Source organism: Bos indicus, chromosome 25, assembly GCF_029378745.1.
Source record: "Bos indicus isolate NIAB-ARS_2022 breed Sahiwal x Tharparkar chromosome 25, NIAB-ARS_B.indTharparkar_mat_pri_1.0, whole genome shotgun sequence".
NCBI lineage: Eukaryota > Metazoa > Chordata > Mammalia > Artiodactyla > Bovidae > Bos > Bos indicus.
Window position 1 is genome coordinate 19,005,364 of NC_091784.1, and position 13,439 is coordinate 19,018,802.

At 43.5% G+C, this 13,439-nt stretch overlaps 1 non-coding gene across 1 annotated transcript; it reads right to left on the reverse strand.

Annotated features, from left to right (window-relative positions):
- Nucleotides 1-1,034: 1,034 nt before the first annotated feature.
- TRNAW-CCA (transfer RNA tryptophan (anticodon CCA)) lies at nucleotides 1,035-1,106 on the reverse strand. Its single transcript has one exon. It is a non-coding gene; the product is annotated as a tRNA-Trp (tRNA).
- Between the last annotated feature and the right edge of the window lie 12,333 nt (nucleotides 1,107-13,439).

Sequence of the window (13,439 nt, forward strand, 5' to 3'; positions counted from 1 at the left end):
TATTAATTGGAGATAAAAACACCTGTCCCACAGGATGCTTAGAGAATTAGATGAGATCATTTCCATGTGTAGAATCTAGATGATGAGGACATAAGAGCCTTCCAGGTTAGGCCCCTTATGCCCCAGTGTGTCTCCTGAAGTATTTCTGAGAAGCTCTTAGGGGACCTTCTGAATTGCCAGTGTTTCTGTCCCTGTCTTCCCTTCATGCCACTGTGGCAAAGTCCCTTGAGGGCCAATACTCTGGTCCTCAAGACTGCTCTGCTGATGTGCTCTGCTGATGAGCCCAAGTACTCTGGCCTCTGTGATGGGACACCATTCTCAGCATTCATTCCACACATTTCTATTGAGTACCTACTACGTGCCAGGAACTGTCTTAGATGCTGGAAATTGAAGAGTGAGAAAAATTGAATATGTTTCCTCTCCTTGTACTTACAGTCTAGTAGGAGAGAGAGAGGGCTTCCATGGTGGCTCAGATGGTAAAGAATCTGCCTATAATGTGGGATCCCTGGGTTGGAAATTCCTTGGAGGAGGGCACGGCAACCCTCTTCAGCAAATCCCCATGGACAGAGAAGCCTGGCAGGCTGCAGTCCATGGGGTTGTAAAGAGCACAGCAACTAAGCAACTAAGCACAGCACAGCACAGGAGAGAAAGATACTGATCAAACAATCCCATGAATAAGTATGTAACTGCAAATCATGAATATGATAATTAGGGGATTATGAGAGACCATAGGAAGCATCTACCTGGTCTGAGGGCGACAATTAGGAGGGTTTTCTTGAAGAAGTGACATTTTCAGTGATAGGTCAGAGTCAGTAGGAATGTACAGACAAAGTGGGTGGAGGCCAGCCTTCCAGGCAGAGAGATGTGCAAAGGCCCTGAGGCAGTTCAGTCATGTCCGACTCTTTGCGACACCATGTTCAGTCATGTCCGACTCTTTGCGACACCATGGACAGTAGCCTACCAGGCTTCTCCATCCATGGGATTCTCCAGGCAAGAATACTGGAGTGGGTTACCATTTCCTTCTCCAGGGGATCTTCCCAATCCAGGGATCGAACCTGGGTCTCCTGCATTGGAGGCAGACGCTTTAACCTCTGAGCCACCAGGGAAGGCAGGAAGGGATGTGGCATATTTGAAGGTCTGAAGGAAGGCTAGAGTTACACGCCTACTTCCCCCTAAGTGTGGTGTAGGCACTTTGCCTTCATTCCCCCATTACAGCAGAGATCAATATTAGCTAATAACAAGCATTTATTGGCAACCTGGGGCTAGTTGAGAAGGAAATAATATAGAGAATAATTTTGACTGAACAGGGGCTTCCCAGGTGGTACAGTGGTAGAGAATCTACCTGCCAATGCAGGAGATGCAAGAGATGCAGTTTCGACCCCTGGGTCGGGAAGATGCCCTAGAGCAGAAAATGGCAACCCACTCCAGTATTCTTGCCTGGAACATTCCATGGACAGAGGAACCTAGAGGTCTAGTCCATGGGGTCACAAAGAGTTGGACACGACTGAGCAACTGAACACACACTCACACACATGCACACACACACATGACTGAACTGGTCCAGATGTGTCCTCAGCTTTTCTTGAATGCCTGGCTCTCTATGTCTCTCTCAGCCTGCTTCACCATGCTGGGCTAGAGTCCCCCCCTTCCCTCACCAGAAATACTCCAGGCATCTCTGCACTGAGTCCAGGCCCAGCTGACCCCCAGTTCACAGAGGAGACCACTTTCCATCCTTCTCATTTAAGATCTGTTTTCAGAATTCTTATTTCCTGCTCCAGGACTGACCACCCTCCAGGAGGTCTAACTGCAGGAACCTCTCTTTTCAGGGAAAACCCCAGCCCCACCCACAGGGCTGTAACCTGTCCCTGCTCACAGACAGAACAATCCCACATCCCATCTTTGAGGTTATTTTATATTAAGTAAAGCTGGAAATGAGGCATGGAGATTCCAGTCCAGGTAAAGCTGTACTTCTCTCAGAGAATTTTCTTTTCAGCCTTTTCTTATCATAGGTTCAAAAATCTTGTGGCCTGATCTCCTTTAGAAACATCTGATATAGTATGTGTTAACATATCATTATCTTTGTGTATGGAATTGGGCTTCCCTGGTGGCTCAGATGGTAAAGAATATGCCTGCAGTGCAAGAGACCTATATCGATGGAATTAGAACCTCTGATTTCTCCTTGGGTCTGTGCCACCCAAGGAGATTAAAGATTACAATTTTCAGCCACCCTTGCAGCTGGCTAATGGGAAATGTACAACTATGCTATTCATAAGTTCACATCCTTAAAGGAAAGGGGCATTCTTTTTCCCCATCTCTCTTCCCAGCTGGCTGGAATGTAGCAATGCACCATCATGGACAAGGTTAATGAGGGCAATATGTAAAGATGGCAGAGCAACAAGATTAAAGGAACCTGGGATTTCTGGTATCCTGTAGACCTCATACCAACCCTGGGCAGCTTACTCCTTGACTATTAAATGAGAGAGAAATAAAATTTAATATCATTTAACCATTGCAATTTGGGGAATTTCAGTTTCAGTAACCAAAATTATAATTTAAATTATATAATCTATCATTGTGTAAGAGGCATGGCACACAGTAGGTGCTCACGAGATTGTAGCTATCATTTATCTTTAGAATTCTCCAGCTGACATGGGGGTGAAATTGCAGCCACTTAAGGAGCATTCTTATGGGGCTAGCCTTTAAAGGAGATGCCTTAATGGAAATGGAGCAATATTGGATTAAGATAGATCTTTATGAAAAAAAAAAATAAATGCAAAAGACATTTGGTAAATCTATGGAAATGCACAAGACATTTTATGTGGTAATGGGGATTTAAATATTAATTTCAGTTAAAGTAAGGTGAAAACATTGATTCTCTTGAAGAGGATTAGGGCTAGGAGGGAGAAACTTGTGGAGTCTCTGGAGGCTGTTTAATTTGAAGGTGATCCACATCCTTCGTGCTGTATATAATACCATCACTCAGAGCATTCCCTGCTCTCTCCCATCAGTTGCAAATTATGAAGCTACATTTCTACTTGACCTCTGTTTTCAGTCGGGGAAATCGGCATGGTGAGAGTGAAGACTTTTCTTCAGGCTCAGTGCCCCTCAGGGAAGGAGAAAGGGAGAGAATTAGGGAGGGATTGAGATTTTAACTGGTTTACCGAAATAGCCAAGAACACCAAGAGGGCATTGAACCTCCTGAATAGCTGAGCCATCACCTCATACTATACCCTTCTATCCTAAAGGCCTTTCTTAGTGGGGCAGGCAGAACCCCAGACTTCTAGTAGAACCCTTGAACCCAGGCAAAGTTCCTTAACTATATCTGGAATTTGCTCTCAGTAGGTAAGTGCATGGGCTTTGGCTTCAGAGAGATCTGAGTTGAATGTGCACTCTGCAACTTCCGTACCAGGTGTGAGAACCTAGACAAGTAAGTTCAGCTTTCTTGAGGCTAACTGTCCTCATTTGTAACATAGGATTCATACCATTTCTTCATACCACTGGTTTAACTGTGTATTATTAATCCCTAACTTTGTTTGAAAGAATAGTTTCAGGGTGAATTGATCAGCTCACTGAAAATAAATACACAAGCTTGATAGAGGCTATGAAGTTCAACTACACAGCAAAATCTGCCATTGATCTGCCCTGCGAGCAATCAAGTGGGGAATGGACACTGGACTTAGCAGAGCGAGTGGCTTCCAGGCCCGACTCTATTGCTATCTCAGAGTCTACATTAACTGTGTTCCTTCTGTCCTCTAGGCCTTCATTTCCTCATCTCTAAAATCCCTTCCAGGAGCAAGGAGGAGCCTCACCGAACTTCCTGGGAGTTCACACTTAATGCTTTGTGCTCGTGCTGTGTGCTCAGTCATGTCGGACTCCTTTGTAACCCCATGAACTGTAGCCCACCAGGCTCCTCTGTCCTTGGGATTTCCCAGGCAAGAATACTGGAATGGGTTGCTATGTCCTACTCCAGGGGATCTTCCTGACTCCAGGACCACACCTGAGTCTCTTGCATCTCCTGCACTGGCGGGTGGGTTCTTTACCACTGTGCCCCCTGGGGAAGCATCTTTTATTTGGCAGTAAGTGTTGATAAAATGAATAACAGTTAGTTTTTGGATGATAAAAAAAATATAGAAAATAAAATCCTTTCCATGATCTCTGTTGGTCCAGCCAAACCTGGACTTCAATGGTATGACTTGGCCATAGGCCCAAAGAAAATCAGCAAAGGCCAAGGTGGACCAGAATCCTGGTCTGGAGCTTTTTCCAGTGCTTTTTACATCTTGAAAATGCCAACTTAGCACTTCCTGCCTGCCGGGTGTAGTGGTAGATGGTCTGGGAACAAAGAAGAGAAAACAAGATTCCTGCTGTCAAAGGCTTACAGTTCAGATGGTCACACACACACACACACACAAACAGGATCATTGACTGACCCCCAGGAATTCCTGTCTTGCTCGTCATGACTTTACTTGTGACGAGAAGTCTTGTGAGCCTAGAGCAGTCTCAGACCCTGCCTCCTGCGCCTCTGGGCCTTTGCACATGGGAATTTCGTCCTTCTAATCTGCTAGCTTGACTCACTAATGTTTACTGGGCACTATATCATGTCAAGTGTTTTATTTTAATGATTGCTTTAAAGCCTAACAAATAACTTATGAAATATGGACTATTAGTTTTATTCCCACTTTGCAGTTGAGGAAACTGAGGCACAAAGAAATTTAACTTGCTCAGAACACATAGATAGAAAGTGACAGATCTGGAATTTGAGCCCAGGGAGTGTGGATGGCTATGCTCTCAGTTGTTAACTATTCAGCAGTTATTTCCTCTATGTCTCTACCAGTTTCTTTTGGGGATAACCTGGATAGCCCCATGACCCTGAAGCTGAGAGTTTAATAGGTCATTACTGACAGTGGGTCACCATTATTTCACTGTTTGACACCCCATCTGTGTAGCCTTTGGGTTCTCCCCTTCCAGGTGAGGTCTCACCCAGATTTTGCTGCGAGTCTCAAAGGGGTTTCACACTAGCTCTAAAATAATTTGTTCAAGCTGTGTTTGCCCCAGGCCCCTCTCCAGTGGCTACCGCTCACCAGCTCCTGCTGGAACCACCTTGACAGCATTGATGTATACATTAGGGAGCTGTCGCCCAGTGCTTCTCAAAGCTGGAATTCCTTAACAACAGCAACATCAAAAAACTATCCAGCACTTAGCAAACACTCTCTGTACATCCAGATAAGCACTCTCCATGTGGGAACTTACATATTCCTCACATCAGACTTAGGAGGCTGTCATTATTAATTAATATACCCATTTTACAGATGAGAAAAACAAGACTCAAACAGGAGAAGCAACTTGCCCAAAGTTAGTTAGAAAGAAGCAGAGCCAGAGTTTGAACCCAAGTGGTCAGTCCAGAGCCTGAAGTCTGCCCCACTGGGGAAGACCAAATGTCCAGTCTTTCCTGAGCGGAAGCCATGATGTATTGACGTGAGTCGAATGCCACCCTGCCACTGCACCTGCCCCCACCTGGTCCCCTGGTCTCCAAAGCTGTCTGAGCTTGAGGCTCAAAGGTACTCCCTCAGCAGCTCTCTCCTCAGGGCTTGTACACCATCCTTGCAGGCAGTGAGAACCCCACATTTTTATTCCTCATCAATCAACACGTGCACATGGATTATCTTGGGGATGCTGACCTCCCAATTTGTCTGACCTGCAAAATAGCTTGTATCCCCATTTTCTCAGGCAGAACCCCTGTTACATCAAGCAACAAAAATTCATGTGAAATCTGCTTCCTTGACTCATCATTTTGTCAGTGTCTTCTCTTCAGGGAGACTGAAACCCATCAGAAAGGATATTTATTTACCCAAGGCTCTGAGAACTTCTGCTTTTAGTCTGCTATTTTCTTCTTCTTTTGAAATCTTCTTGTTCAATCATGAACATCAGAAGTTGACTTAGAAGCTAAAATTCTATCCTAGGACCAACTCTGATTTTATGCTACAAAAGGTCACTAACGAGAGGTGAGTGAGCTTTCCATTTTTCTCAAGGTTCGTTTTTCTCAACGGGACAAGAAGCCCCTGAGGTTTCTACCTGGAGGTCAACTCCCTCCCTGGGTAAAGTCTTTGAAACTGAAGTACAGCAGAGCAAAGTGCAGGATCAGTGGTAAGGCAGGAGATGAGAGCCTCAAAGCTCTGTGTAAAGGCTACCTGCAGCCTCATTATCATAGTAGATATAGTTTAAAACCCAAAGCAAGGATCTGGCGTGATGCATCTGGCAGGACTTGAGATCTCGGTGCTGGGGACATCTACAGTTGGAAATGGTGACACTTGGAAGGGGCCAAAATCTAATAGGGGCCAGAGAAGCTTCCGTATGGTTGTGATCACCTGTGTTCACTTCACCTCTTATTTGTGCCTTTCAGTGATAAAAAATGTGTGACTTCTTCCCACATCATTGTGCCACAATCAATTTCATCAACTGTTTCTCTCGAACCTCTGCCAAGAAGACACTTCTTTAGAATCACTGAGTGAAAAATAAGGCTCAGTTGTTAGTCTCGAGGCTGGCAAATTTCACCACCTCCCAACAGACAATACATCAAATGCAGCTACAAATGGGCCTCAAACACAGGCGTAATGAATTGGCCATGCACTTAGAGCAGCAATTGAGGGCTTGGAGCTGAGCTGGCAGCTCAAACTGAGTTTGACTGGCATTTTTCTCTACCATGTTTGGGTCATTTTCTTACAAGCCTAGGTGGAGACTCCAAAAGTAAGCCATGTTTTAGGGCATCAAAATCTTCTGGACTCAAAAGCACAAAATGCTTTCTGTGTGGCCCAGCAATTTTACCCCTAGATGTCATTCGTCTCAGACATTTGGAAATATCTATCCATTCCAAAACCTGTTCATGAAAATCATGACCACATTCTTCATAACAGCCTAAAAATGGGAACCCTACAAACATCCCCAACTGGCGTGTGTGTGCGTGCGTGTGCTCAGTCACATCTGACTCTCTGCAGCACCATGGACTGTAGCCCACCAGGCTCCTCTCTTCATGGAATTTTCTAATCAAGAACACTGGAGGCGTTTGCTGTTTCCTACTCCAGGGGATCTTCCCGACCCAGGGGTTGAACCCACGTCTCTTGCTTGGCAGGTGGGTTCTTTACCACTAGTGCCACCATAAAATGTGGCACATCCATGGGCTAGAATGCTACTCCAGCATTAAAAGGAACAAACTACCGATGCATGCCTGACATGGCTGAACCTAAAAATAGTTATGGAACTTTGTGGGGAAAGCCAGACAGAAAAGACTACATAATGTATGATTCCATTTATATGAAATTTCTAGAAAAGGAAAAATTAGAGCGCGAGGAAGCTGATCAGTGGTCGCTTGGGACTGGAGTTCTGAGTAGGGACTGGCAGCAAATGAGCAAGGAGAGTGATAAAAGAACTCTAAAACAGGATTGTGGGGATGGTTTCCTAACTGTGGAAATTTACTAAGACTTACTGAACTGTACACTTGCAATGGATAATTTTTATGGTATGCAAATTATACCTCACTAAAGAGACAGGGCAAATAAAAAGAATCCTCTGGACTTCTTTCTCTCCTTCCTTTATTCCTTGCTTTCTTCTCTCTCTCTCTCTCTCTGTTCCTCTCTAAACATTTGCTCACAAAGTATGCCTGGCCCAGTACTAGGTACTGAAGTCATTCATTCATCCACTCATTCTGCAGATATTTATTGAGTGAGTGTCTATTATGTGCCAGGCACTGGTGTGGGGGAGTTGGGGGACAGCAATGAATAAAGTCAATCCCCTGGCCTTGCAGAACATGCATTCAGTGGGACAGACTGACAAATTTAAAAGTCATATTAGGAAGCTGTGATGCTTTGAACAGAGGACTGGAGAGGGGTGGTGATGGTCCTTTTGGGTAGGGTCTGAGAAGATCTGGAAACAGCAACTGCTCAGCAACCTGAATGAAATGACAGATCCAGCTGTGCAGTGCAGCTTCCCGTGGAGAGACCAGACCACAGGACCGACCAGCAGTGCAAAGCTCTTGCTACATGAGACAGAGGAACAAGGAGGCCGGTGTGGCTGGAGAAGGGGGTGCAAGGGAGGAGAAGGCAGGGCCAGGATTTTACATTAGTAATGATAGGAAACCACTAGAGGGTTCAGAGCAGGATAAGGCCCAATCTGACTTCTACGTTGAAGGATCCCTCTGGCTGCTGTAAAGCACAGTCTGAGGGAGTGGGCACAGTACACAGTCTGGTAGGAGGCTAATATCTAGGTGGGAGAGGATGGTGGTTTGGCAGGTGCTGTGGATGAGCTACAGTGTGCTGAGAAATGAGATCTGTTTTGAAGATAAACCTGACAGATTTGCAAATAAGAAGTTCAGAAGCTCAAAAGAGCTAGTAAAGTAGTAGGGGAAACAGCTGTAAAGGCAATAGCTATGTATAGGGAACACCATATCTGCTAAACACATCTTTTAATCCCCACTGTAACAAGGAGGTAGATGTTATGATTATCACCGTCTTACATATGGGAGAACTGAGGCCTCCCATTCCCTGGTGCGGCTTCCCAGGTGGCCCTAGTGGTAAAGAACCTGCCTGCCGATGCAGGTGGACATGACAGACGCTGCTTTGACCCCTGGGTTGGGAAGATCCCCTGGAGGAGGGCATGGCAACCCACTCCAATATTCTTGCCTGGAGAATTCTATGGACAGAGGAGCCTGGTGGGCTACAGTCCACAGGGTTGCAAAGAGTGGGACACAACTGAAGCGACTTAGCATGCATGCACACACATTCCTTGGTGGCTCAGATGGTAAAGAGTTTGTCTTCAATGCAGGAGACCTGGCTTTGTTCCCTGAGTCAGGAGGATCCCCTGGAGAAGGGAATGGCTACCCACTCCAGTATTCTTGCCTGGGGAATTCCATGGACAAAGGAGCCTGGTGGGCTATAGTTCGTGGGGTAGAGTAGGATATGACTGAGTGACTAACCCTTTCACACTTTTTCACTTTCATTTCACAACAGATAATAAGTGGTAGATCTGGGATTTGAACCTAGAGCTACCCAGTTCAGTCCCTACTTTTCTTAATCACTTAGTTATTATAGTTCTGCACACTGAGTGCTAGTGGAAGCATGTCCAAATGTGTGGATGCAGGTTTGGGATGAAGAAGCCATCCTGGAGTGGGAGGACTTGGACTGACATGAATGAGGAATGGGAGTTCTCCAGGAAACAGGGTACAGTTGCTCTTCTTGGCTGGGGCAACATGTGCAGTCACTGGACATGATCAAGCTAGGCACAAGCCTAAAAGAACACATGAGTCCAGAAGGCTGGAGCATAGCATATCTGAGAAATGAGCTTGGAGGAGGCAAAGATTGGATCATGGCCAAGAAATTTGTAATGTCTGGGGGATCAGTGTTTCCCTAAATAGTGAATGCACAGTACAAGCAAATTATATGTAACACATAGGCAAGCACTTTCATTTAAATGATTATGGACTTCTTATCTATTTATATTAATGTGAATTTGAAAAATATGTTTGGCCCATCACCTGCCTTCTGAGAAACCTATACGTAGGTCAAGAAGCAACAGTTAGAACCGGACATGGAACAATGGACTGGTTCAAAATTGGGGAAGGAGTACGTCAAGGCTGTATATTGTCACCCTGCTTAGTTAACTTATATGCAGGGTACATTATGTGAAATGCCGGGCTGCAGGAAGCTCAAGCTGGAGTCAGGATTGTTGGGAGAAATATCAATAACATCAGACAGGCAGATGACACCACCCTTATGGCAGAAAGTAAAGAGGAACTAAAGAGCCTCTTGATGAAGGTGAAGGAGGAGAGTAAAAAAGCTGGCTTAAAATTCAACATTCAAAAAACTAAGATCATGGCATCTGGTCTCATCACTTCATGGCAAATAGATGGGGAAACAATGGAAACAGTGACAGACTTTATTTTCTTGGACTCCAAAATTACTGCAGATGGTGACTGCAGTCACGAAAATAAAAGGCTCTTGCTCCTTGGAAGAAAAGCTAAGACAAACCTAGACAGCATATAAAAAGTAGAGACATTACTTTGCCAACAAAAGTGCGTATAGTCAAAGCTATGGTTTTTCCAATTGTCGTGTATGGATGTAAGAGTTGGACCATAAAGAAGACTGAGCACCAAAGAATTGATGCATTCGAACTGTGATGTTGGAGAAGTCTCTTGAGAGTCCCTTGGACTGCAAGGTCAAACCGGTCAATCATAAAGGAAATCAGTCCTGAATATTCTTTGGAAAGACTGATACTGAAGCTGAAGTTCCAGTATTTTGGCCACCTGATGTGAAGAACTGACTAGAAAAGAACCAAATGCTGGGAAAGATTGAAGGCAGGAGGAGAAGGGGATGACAGAGGACAAGACGGTTGGATGGCATCTGACAAACATGAGTTTGAGCAAGCTCTGGGAGATGGTGAAAGATAGGGAAGCCTGGCATGCTGCAATCCATGGGGTTGCAAAGAGTCGGACATGACTGAGTGACTGAACAACAACAAGCCCATCAAACCTATGATTTCATAGATATTGCTTAGTATGGGAGCAAAGTTTTAAAAAATAGTTCATTGAGAAAGATGTTATATCACTAACAATATAATTGGAGGATTATTCATGTTGCATTGTTTGCAATATGAAAATATTAGGAACCACCTAAATGTTCATCAGTTGGTCGAAGAATGGGGCAAGTGAATACAAAGTAGCCTTTAAAAATGAAAATTTTTGTATTCTGATCTAGAACAAGCTCTAAGGTGTATTGTTAAGTCATAAAAGCAATTGGCAGAACATTATGTCTGATATGATTTTGTGTGTTAAAAGGGGTATGTGTGTGTGTATTTATTTGCTTATGTATTAGTGGATTTTCACCCGAATGGCACAAGCTACTAATAACACTTGTCTCAGTCTGCTCAGGTTGCTATAACACAATACCATACTCTGGGTGGCTTAAGGGTTTCCCTGGTAGCTCAGCTGGTAAAGAATCTGCCTGCAACGCAGGAAACCCCACTTTGACTCCTGGGTTGGGAAGATCTGCTGGAGAAGGGATAGGCTACCCACTCCAGTGTTCTTGGGCTTCCCTGTTGGCTCAGCTGATAAGGAATCTATTTACAATGCGGGAGACATGGATTCAATCCCTGGGTAGAAGGGAACAGCTTAAAAACAACAGAAATTTATTTCTCACAGTTCTGGAGACTGAGAAGTCTTGAGAATTCAAGTTCAGTAATTTCAGGCAAAGTAGGAAATGTTAATAGTTCTGGTTAATTGATTTGATTGGTTTATCAGTCTTTATTTTTCCTATGAGTTATTTTCTGAAAAATGGAACTTGAAGCAAACGCTTAAATTCCATGCTCTCTCCCCTTTGCAAACATTGGCATATCATTGAGTACAAAATGGATTGCATATCAAACAATCTGGGGAATATTTCTTGTAGAGGATTAGATAGGGTGGTGGAACTGGTGTGGAGATGAAGCTTTGAGAGTCTTTTTCTCTCTAGTTTAGGTGTTGATTCCTCATGTGGGTTATGCTGGCCAATGTTAGTACCTCAGTTCAGTCTGCTCTAGATAGGTTACCACAGGTAACTGTGTGAAATCTGGTATGTTTCTTTCTTGGAGGAGTGGGGGATACTAAGAAAGGGGAAAGGATCTACATGATGCCAAACAGCAAGATGTTTTAAAATATTGTTTAAATGTGATTAGTACCAACCTAGATAGCATATTGAAAAGCAGAGACATTACTTTGCCAACAAAGGTCCGTCTAGTCAAGGCTATGGTTTTTCCTGTGGTCATGTATGGATGTGAGAGATGGACTGTGAAGAAAGCTGAGCACTGAAGAATTGATGGTTTTGAACTGTGGTGTTGGAGAAGACTCTTGAGAGTCCTTTGGACTGCAAGGAGATCCAACCAGTCCATTCTGAAGGAGATCAGCCCTGGGATTTCTTTGTAAGGAGTGATGCTAAAGCTGAAACTCCAGTACTTTGGCCACCTGATGTGAAGAGTTGACTCATTGGAAAAGACTCTGATGCTGGGGCGGGGCGGGGGATTGGGGGAAGGAAGAGAAGGGGATGACAGAGGATGAGATGGCTGGATGGCATCACTGACTCGATGGATGTGAGTCTGAGTGAACTCCGGGAGTTGGTGATGGACAGGGAGGCCTGGCATGCTGTGATTCATGGGGTCGCAAAAAGTCAGACACGACTGAGTGACTGAACTGAACTGAGTACCAATAAAGTTCTATGATTCCAGCACCATAATTTTTGAAATGCATGGGAATTTTGAATATGGAAAAAATATGACTTCAATACCAATTAAGTTTTTTGAAAGGCAACTTTGGCTAAATCCAAACCACATCAAAACACCTACATGGAAAAATGAAAAGTTCCTTCCATTATCTAGTTATTTCATTCAGAATATCAAACATTTAGGGATTTCAGCACACGCAAGACATATAGCTGGTTAATAAAAATTTAAACTTAAATATTAAATGTTTTGGTAACCTGTGGAAAGTTAAAAATTTTAGGACTGAAGATCCAGTAAGTGTTATTTACTTCCAATAAAGTATTTGTTCACTAACCCAAGATATTCTTGGGGCCATTTAAAATGACTTTCACATTTGACTCCAAACAAATGTAAATAAAAGTTACAGTGAGATTCATTTCCTCACATTACGTTGGTTAAGTTTTTAAAAATATTTTTAGTTTGTCGAGAATTATGCACACTGATTTGTTTCTGATGCATGTTAGCCTTTCTGCAGGGCAATTTGACTTTGATGGCAAAAGAATTGACATAGATCATTTGACTAGGAAATTTTACAGAGATCCATCCTAAAGAAAATAATCATGGATATGAATAAAGTTTTTGGTACCAGCCTGTTTGTGGTCATGCTAAAAATTCAAAAAAATGGGCAGAACCTAGAAATCTGTGAAAATGGCAGGAAGCATTAATAAGAATATCTAGATATCTACTCAATGCCATGGAAAGATGTTCATGACAAATTATGCAATAGTCTATAATAGTTTATTCTGTTTGGTTTCATTACAAAATATGTGGACAGTTGTAGGAAAACATGTCTGATAAATGTCTAATCCTCCAAGCTGTTAAAATTAGTTATATCTGCCTGTATTACGTTTTGGTTTTTCCACAGTGAATGCATATTGATTTGTAATTTTAAAAATTATTTTACATTAAATGTGTGTAAAAAGTTAAAAAATAAAAAAACAAATTTATTTTTCACAGTTCTGGAGATTGAGAAGTCCAAGGTCACGGTACTAGCATGGCCACTTTCTGGAGGATACCCCCTTAATGGTTCACAGCTGAAGTCTTTTCCGTGTGTCCTCACACAAGGGAAGGGGGATGAGAACTCTGTGGGGTCTGTTTCATAAGGGCACTAATCCATTCACGGGGCCTCCAACCTCATGACCTAATCCCCTTCTGAAGGCCACACC